Here is a 9,126-nt window from a genome sequence, read left to right on the forward strand (position 1 = left end):
ATTGTGTCCTCTTAAAATCCATACCAGGAAGCAAACATGACAATGAAAGATAAATGGCATCATCTTGATTCAACTTGGAAAAAAATCCCTCTTTCCCTCTTTCTTACTAACTCTTGTATCAATAACCTGAACAAGCAGTTATAGGTTCTGGCATTTCTTAGTTTGTGAGGTTGTTTAAGGTGAAGGAAAGAAAGGAGGATTGTGTGTGTGTGTATGTGTGTGTGTGTGTGTGTGTGTGTTAAAATCACTACCTAAAATGAAACCTACCTGGGTCTAATGGAACTTCACCATCGCCCCCCCACCATGGAAAAATATTTACATTATAAAATGAGCTGAAATCCAATGGGAACCCCTTGTTATTATTAGATTTCCTCTTGAGAAGCATTTTCAAATTAAAACATTACTTTCTATTTTAGTATTTTGTTTTTTAAAGAAGAAACAAGCCTTTCCTGAAAATAGTTTTATAGAAAAGTGGATGATCCATTTCATGAACTTGTTTATTTTGTTTGTCTGGCTAACAATCTTCTTTTATCTCTAAACTTGTTTGTTTGTGAAGGGTAGTTTTTCCTCTTTCAGAGACAGAGGAATCTTTTCATAAACTCAACAGGAAAGTGCAGCATCAAATATTCCTCATATTCCTTTTGGGATCTTTTTTTTTTTCCCCTTTTGAGACTGGGCCCAGAGCTCCTCATAGTGGTGGGATCTAGGAAGACAGCTAGAGAGAGGAGATTATCCTGTAAGCAGTTTGTGGATACTCAGATGAACTGTAAGGGGGAGGGGGTACCTCTCTGGGACTGAAGTGGGTGCTCTATTATTGTATTTAAATATCTGCTGGCAGAAATCATGTACTTATTTCTTTTTTAAAAAATCACATTTTGGGGATGGCTAGGTTGCACAGTGGATAGAGCACCAGCCCTGGAATCAGCAGTACCTGAGCTCAAATCTGGCCTCAGACACTTAATAATGACCTACCTGTGAGGCCTTGGGCAAGCTACTTAACCCCATTGCCTTGCAAACCCCCCCCCCAAAAATCACATTTTTTGTTATCTTCTGTTTTCATATTACCTTTATTTCCAAATATATCATCACTGCAAATCTTTCAAAACATTCATTTTAACAAAGGGGAAAATCAGCAAAACCAATGACCTCATCCTATGGGCTGACAGTATATAGTATTGAAGTTCCCTATTTTTGTAAAAAAGGGACAAGGAGGAGCATTTTCTCAACTCTTCTCAGGACCATGCTCAGGACCATTGGATTCATCTACCGCATTGAAATTTGTTTCATTTATTCATTTGCATTTATTATTCTTTCCCTTTATACGTACTGTTTAGGGCAGCTAAGTGACTCTATGGACAGTGCTGGGCCTGGAGTCAGGAAGACTCATCTTTTTGAGTTCAAATCTAGTTTCAGACACTCACAAGCTGTGTGAACTTGGGCAAGTCACTTAATGCTTGTTTCTTCATCTGCAAAATGAACTGAAAAAAGAAATGACAAATCACTCCAGTATCTTTTCTAAGAAAACCTCAAATAGGTGAACATGATGAACATGACTAAACATGAACTAAACAATAACAATAATAAAATTATATTGTTGTCCATATTAGTTTCCTTTTTCTGCTTTTTCTGCTTACTTCCCTCTCAATAAATGGTATGTAACTTTTTCCACACTTCTCATAATTATCAATATTTGTTGTTTCCTATGCCAAAGTGATATGTCATTGCATTCAAGCACCACAAATATTCCTTAATCAATGGACACCTGTTTTGCTTTCACTTCTTTGTAACTGCCACCTGCTGATTTTACTGGACATATGAGCAGCATCAACAGATACAGAAATGGTCTAGAGTGGTTACTCCAATTCCAAATAAGATTCTAAAACCTGTGCTCAGTTTAACTTCCCCTTCTCTTTCTTTTTTTTTTTTTTTTTGTTTTTTTGCAAGGCAAATGGGGTTAAGTGTCTTGCCCAAGGCCACAGAGCTAGGTAATTATTAAGTGTCTGAGACCGGATTTGAACCCAGGTATTCCTGACTCCAAGGCCAGTGCTTTATCCACTACGCCACCTAGCCGCCCGACCCTTCTCTTTCTTTATGAGTCATTCTAAGAAATTTTGTTGTAAAAATTTTTATTTTTATCGAATATTTACAAGATTAGAATAGACTTTCACAGTTTAGCATTTACTTTGGAGGAAGGGATTTCCAAAATTTAAGAAAAGCAAGATTCTAGATACTAGAGGCCTGGGTTATTAATGTAATAGGTATAGAGCCAGAAGAGATGTTTGAGGGCAGGTATCAGCATTTTATAGAGTAAAGAAATTGAAGCCCAGAAAGGGGCAAGACCAAAGATAGTTATTTAGATAGATCCTGTTAGGGCCTGAATTGGCTCCCAGGTCCTTTAACTCTAGACCCTGCATTCTTTCTACTACTCTGTACTGTTTCCTTGGGGGTAGCTAGATGGTTCAGTGGGTAGAGCTGGTCCTAAAGTCAGAAGGACCTGAATTCAAATCCAGCCTCAGATACTTCCTATGTGGACCTTGGGCAAGTCACTTAACCCTGATTGCCTCACATTCAGGACTACCTCCAGTCTTCCTGATTCATATCTGGTCACTGACCCAGATGACTCCAGAAGACAAAGTGAGGTTGGTGACTTAGCATAGCATCCCCTCTCCACCAAAAATCCAATTCATGCACTTGTCATGCTATCACTTTCCTGATGTCATGGTCTTCTTGGAAAACAGAAAACAAACATCATCATTGTCATCATCATCACTATCATCATCATCATCATCATCATCACTTTCTCCTTTGAGATCCCTGTTATTGTTAACTTTGTTTAGTCATTCTGACTTTTTATGACCCCATTTAGAATTTTCTTGGAAAAGATAGGATAGTATTTTGCCATTTCCTTTTCCAATTCATTTTACAAATGAAAAAAGTAAGGCAAACAGGGTTAAATGATTTGCCCAGGGTCATACAGCCAGTAATTTTCTGAGTTCAAATTTGAACTCAGGTCTTCCAGACTCAACTGGCATTCTATCAATTGTATCATCTAACTGACCCTAGAAATGAATATTCTACAACTTTCCTTTAAAAGAGAATCATGTCAGGCAGAGCCAAGATGGCAGCAGAAGAGCCTCTCCTAGGTGCTCTCTCCAAAATATTTTTTAAATCTTAAAGATTATGACTCTAACTAAATTTTCGAGAGACAGAACCCACAGAAAGATCCAGTAAGGCAATTCTCTGGTCCAAGGTAACCTGGAAAATAGTGTAAAAACTCTGTTCCATGGGGTTAGAAGGGCAGCCCCACCAGAGTAAAGGAACTTCAGCCTCCTGGGAACAGCCCCAGAGAGCCTGGGAGCTGTGACTCCCGGCAGCAGAAACAGTTTCCTGACCTGTACCCCAGGGAGCACCAAGCACAACTTGGAAGATCAGCAGGAAGACCTCTGCCAGAGCAAGGGCAAAGCCCAGGCCCTTAGCTGAGTGCCATGGCAGCCCAGATCCAGGAAATGGAAGCAGACTGGTGGAGCCACCCAGCAGGAGCCTCTAGGCAGCTGTGCCCTGAGTGCTCAGTCCACCAAAGGTAAGGGAGTGAAGCGAAACTTCTGAAATCTGTCCTCTGTCCCTGGAACAGGACTCTGGGGCTCTGACTATAATCAGATCCTGATTGCAGTCTAGGCCCCCCATGAAACAGGGGACCCCCCCCCACCTCAGCCCTGTGGCAGAGGGGGGCGCTTGTGCTCATTCACAGACCAGGAGAGCAGTCAGAACCTCACATTGAGGTCCTTGTGAGGGTGTCCTAATAAAACTCAAAATTTAAGGAGGCACCCTAAAACCAGGCACAGGCTGGGGAAATGAGTAAACAGGAAAAAAAAAAAAGGAACCTGACCATTGACAAATACATTGTCTATGATCCCATGGAGGATCAAAATATTCAATCTGAAGATGAGGAAGTCCAAGCTTCTGCATTTAAAGACTCCAAGAAATATAGAAGTTGGGCTCAGGCTACAACAGAGTTCAAAAAAGATTTTGAAAATCAAGGGAGATAAAAGAAAAATTGGGAAGAGAAATGAGAGAGATGCAAGAAAAAACATGCAAATGATATCAGCAGCTTAGCTAAGGAGATCCAAAAAAAAATGCTGAAGAAAATAACATATTAAAAACCAGCTTAAGCCAAATGGATAAAACAGTTCAAAAAAGTTATTGAGAAGAATGCCTTAAAAAGCAGAATTGGCCAAATGGAAAAGGAGATAAAAAAGCTCTCTGAGGAAAACAAATCCTTCAGATGTAGAATGGAGCTAAAGGAAGATGACGATTTTGTGAGAAATCAAGACACAATACTTCAACGCCAAAAGAATGAAAAATTAGAAGAAAATGTGAAACATCTCATTGAAAAAACAACTGATCTGGAAAACAGATTCAGGAAAGATAATTTGAAAATTATTGGGATACCTGAAAGTTATGATCAGGAAAAGAGCCTTGACCTAATTTTAAAAGAATTCCTACAGGAAAATTGCCCAGATATCCTAGAAGCAGATGGCAAAAATAGAAATTGAGAGAAACCACTGATCTCCCCCAGAAAGAGATTCAAAAAACAACAACCCCCAGGAATATTATAGGCAAGTTCCAGAACTCCCAAGTCAAAGAGAAAATATTACAAGCAGCCAAAGGGACACAATTCAAATATTGTAGAACTGCAGTCAGGATCACACAGGACTCAGCAGCAACTACATTAAGGGCTCACAGGGCTTGGAATATAATATTCCGGAAGGCAAAAGAGCTTGGAATGCAACCGAGAATTAGCTATCCAGCAAAACTGAACATCCTCTTCCAGGGAAAAAAGATGGACTTTCAATGAAACGGGAATTTCAAATGTTCCTGTTGAAATGACCAGAGCTAAATAGAAAGTTTGACCTTCAAGTACAGGGCTCAGGTGAAGCTTAGAGAGTGGAGGAGAAGGGTAAATTATGAGGGACTTAATGATGATGAATTGCATATATTCCTGAATAGAAAAATGATACTGATGATGCTCATATGAACATTCCCATGTAATAGAACAGGTAGAAGGAGCTTTTATAGATGATGCACAGGAGAGAGCTGAATTTGAAGATATAATGTAAAAATGGAGTCAATGGCTAAAAGGGAAATGTCCTGGGAGTAAAAGAAAGGAGAGGTGGAATAGGCTAAGATATTTCATATTAAAGATTTTTTTTTTGCAATGAGCTTTTGCAATGTTATGGGAGGGGGGAAGGTGAGGGGGGAAATGAAGAAACCTTCACTCTCATCAGAAATGGCTCAGAGAGGAAACAGCATACACACTCAATAGGGAATAGGCTTCTAGAGAAAAAAGGGCAGAAGGGGGCGAGGAAAGGGGGGGGATGTGGGTGATAGAGGAGGGGTTAGATTATAGAAAATAATAGTCAGATATAACACAATTTCTTTTTTACTTTTTTCAAGGTGCTGGGATTGAGTGGCCTGTCTGGGACCATGGGGCCGGGTGGTTACTGGGTCTCTGGGGGTGGTATGTAGGCTTAGGGCCTCTTGGCCCTAGGACTAGTGCTCTGTCCACTAAGCCACTCAGCTACTCTATAGCACATTTTAGAAGAGGGACAGAGTGAAAGGAGAGAAAATATAATAGATGGTAGTAGGGAGGAATGGATGGAGGGAATTACAATCAGCGACAGCAACTATGGAAAAATATGGAAATAACTTCTGATGGACTTATATTAAAGAATGTGATCCAATCAATATAGAGCTGATGGTATCAGAACACAGACTAAAACACATTTTTTCTCTTTCTTTTACTTTATTTCTCATGAGGTTTTATATTTTCATGGTGGAAGGGGTATTATGTTTACTCTTAAATAAGAATATTTTAGTTATAAAAAAGAATATAAAAATAAAAGAGCTATATTCTAAATATAAAATATATCATTTATCTTAAGAAAAACTATAGCATTTGTGGAAACAATGGAGATAGATTGTCTATGAATAATCTGAAAGGTTTTTTGAAATATATTTGACTAGTGGTTCTCAATTAGGCCTTTCTAACTTGCCCCTGTAGCACTTAACAAAACCTGATTTTACAAATAAAAAAAGGAAAGGGAAAAGCAGCATTTTTGTATGAAAAATTTTGCAATTAATCTAAAACTATGCACTGCTTGAACAATAATATAATTTCTTTTTAAGAAATACAGTAATAATCTCAGGCAAGAATTTACCTGGCAATTGTGTGTGCATATGTCTCCCTCTTGTGCTTACATTTGTGTACTACAAGCTTCCAATAGCAAAAATTTAGACTGGGAGGTCTAAGTTACTTTTGGAAAATGTTTTAGCTAATACCACAGTAGAAAGTTTGTTCTGTAACTCCTGTGAAAGCAAAGAAAAAGTTAGAGAGATTAATACAAATAGAGTCTAGAATTGACAAATAGGAATACGACAGATTAGAGTAATATATTACAAGTCAAATAACTTTATTGTAATTTCTTAGAAAAAGAATAATATTATAGTTTTCATGGAAACCTTGCTTCTCAATATTTTAATCTTTTCCATTTATCAAATTTCCTCTATTTTTGGTACTGTATTATTCAGGGGTACATTATTACTTACACTATTAGAAGTTGGGAAAGATCATATCCTGAGTCATTGTCATTTGTCTTAATGTTTGTTTTGTCACTGGACTGTGATGACTCAGGAAGAGAGTGAGGCTGATGACTGAGCAGCTCCGTCTCACTTCAAGATACCATTCGCATGGTGTTCTCTTTGAGAATGAAGGGTGGATAATGACACTAGAAGACACATAGTAGGCACTATATAAATGTTAGTTATCATCATCCTTATCCTCATCTCATTATCCTCATTATTTATCTTTAATTTTATTAATGTACAATTTAACCATAAATTCTCTATTCCAGGAAGTTATGCCTCTATTAATACAATTAGTAGGGTTTTTTTTTTACTGCCTCACCATAGTGCTAATGAACATTGAGCAACTAAGTTCCCAATTTTTTTATAGAACAACTTCTATATAGCCATGCTTCCCATCTTGTGGTGGTGAAACTGATAGGTTTTTGTATCAAAGGGTAAGATTTTACATTTATCCCTATAAGATTTCATCTTAGTGGTTTTAACCTAATGTTCCAGTCTATCAAAATTCTTTTGGATCCTGACTCTGTTATCCAATGTATTAGCTGTCCCTCCTCAAATTTTCTTCTGTAAATCTTATGGGCCTCCAATCAATGTCCAATAATAGTAATTACTAAAGTGTGTGAAACAGCACATAGTCCAGCACAGATCCCTTAGAAAATTCTTTAGAGGGGTGGCTAGGTGGTGCAGTGGATAGAGCACCGCCCCTGGAGTCAGGAGGACCTGAGTTCAAATCCGACCTCAGACACTTATTATCTAGCTGTGTGGCCTTGGGCAAGCTCCTTTTTAACCCCATTTCCTTGCACAATTCTAAAAAATAATAATAATAAAGAAAAGAAAGAAAATCCTTTAGATATGTCTTGCCAGGCTGACACTGAACCATTAACAACTTCTCCTTTAGTCTGGCATCTGATCAATTATTTCACATTGCTCTATTTTCCCCATAAGATAATACATCAATTTACTGACTCATGCCTTCGTATTGAGTCAAGAATTCTGCATCTCTCTAAACTTCACCTGTAATAGCTACCAAGGTGATAGAGAAGACCATAGTTCAAACTCAGAAGACAAAACAACTTCCCAAAAAGAGTTATTCTAAGAACTTAAAAAGGACTTTAAAAATCAATTAAGAGAAGTTGAGGAAAATGTGGAAAGGAAATGAATAATGCAAGAAAGGCAAGAAAATTATGAAAATAAAGTCAACCAATTGGAAAAAGAGATCCAAAAACTTATCAAAGAAAATATCCCCTTATACATTAGAATTGGGCATCAAGAAATAAAACAAAATCAAAAGAAGGAAAAAATTGAAGAGAATGTGAAACATCTCTTTAGAGTAACAACTGATTTGGAGAACAGATTGAGGATAAATAATATAAGAATTGCCAGGCTATCTTCAAGTCATGATTTTTAAAAAGCTGTGATAAAAAATTCAAAAAATTAGTATAGAAATTTCCTTGAAGTTCTAGAACTAGAGCATGGGTGTCCAACCTTTCAGCTTTTCTAGGATGCATCACCCAACAAAAACTTGTCTAGGACTGTATATAGAATTTAACATTTATTTATGACTACTTCATATCTCATATTACTAATGAGTATAATAATGAAATGTTAACATAATAAATTAAATATAATAAAGTATAATAATAAAATATTGAGTATAATTAACATTTACTTTTTAAATTAAAAAAATAAAAGCATGACATTTTAAATATGAACATTGAACCTGCTTTTTCAATACCAAGGCATCTATATAGAAGCTGTAGTGGTACAAAGACTATTTTCAAGATGCTTGTCTGAAATTTTTATTCTATTTTTACTTTTTTGTATGCTTACAAAATGGGGAAAATGTTGCTCACAAATATATGTACTCACCAAAAGAGATGTCATGAACAGGGAATGTTCATGAAATGCTGGATAATGTTTAGGTACAACTTATAAAAGTCCAATAAGGATATTTGAATACATTTTTATAAAGTTTTTATTTATTTTAAGTTTTACAATTTTTCCCCTGATCTTACTTCCCTCCCCCCCACCCCCCACAGAAGGCAATTTCTCAGTCTTTACATTGTCTTCATGGTATACATTGATCCAAATTGAATGTGATGAGAGAGAAATCATATCCTTAAGGAAGAAACATAAGAGATAGCAAGATCAGACAATAAGATATCAGGTTTTCCCCCTAAATTAAAGGTAATAGTCCTTGGTCTTTGTTCAAACTCCACAGTTCTTTCTCTGGATACAGATGGTATTCTCCATTGCAGACAGCCCCAAATTGTCCGATTGTTGTACTTTTGGAATGAGTGAGTCCATCAAGCTTGATCGTTGCCCCCATGTTACTGTTAGGATGTACGGTCTTTTTCTGGTTCTCCTCATCTCACTCAGCATCAGTTCATGCAAATCCTTCCAGGCTTCCCTGAAATCCCATCCCTCCTGGTTTCTAATAGAACAATAGTGTTCCATGACATACATATACCACAGTTTGCT

General features: G+C 37.1%; 1 long non-coding RNA gene across 1 annotated transcript; it reads right to left on the minus strand.

The window, feature by feature from the left end:
- Positions 1–513: 513 nt before the first annotated feature.
- Positions 514–6,821, minus strand: LOC141503038 (uncharacterized). Its single transcript, XR_012472749.1, has 4 exons — positions 6,607–6,821; positions 6,219–6,366; positions 1,328–1,478; positions 514–715 (listed from the first exon to the last, which is right to left on the minus strand). It is a non-coding gene; the product is annotated as an uncharacterized LOC141503038 (long non-coding RNA).
- Positions 6,822–9,126: the final 2,305 nt, after the last annotated feature.

The sequence above is a fragment of the Macrotis lagotis genome, chromosome X (assembly GCF_037893015.1).
Source record: "Macrotis lagotis isolate mMagLag1 chromosome X, bilby.v1.9.chrom.fasta, whole genome shotgun sequence".
Classification (NCBI taxonomy): domain Eukaryota; kingdom Metazoa; phylum Chordata; class Mammalia; order Peramelemorphia; family Peramelidae; genus Macrotis; species Macrotis lagotis.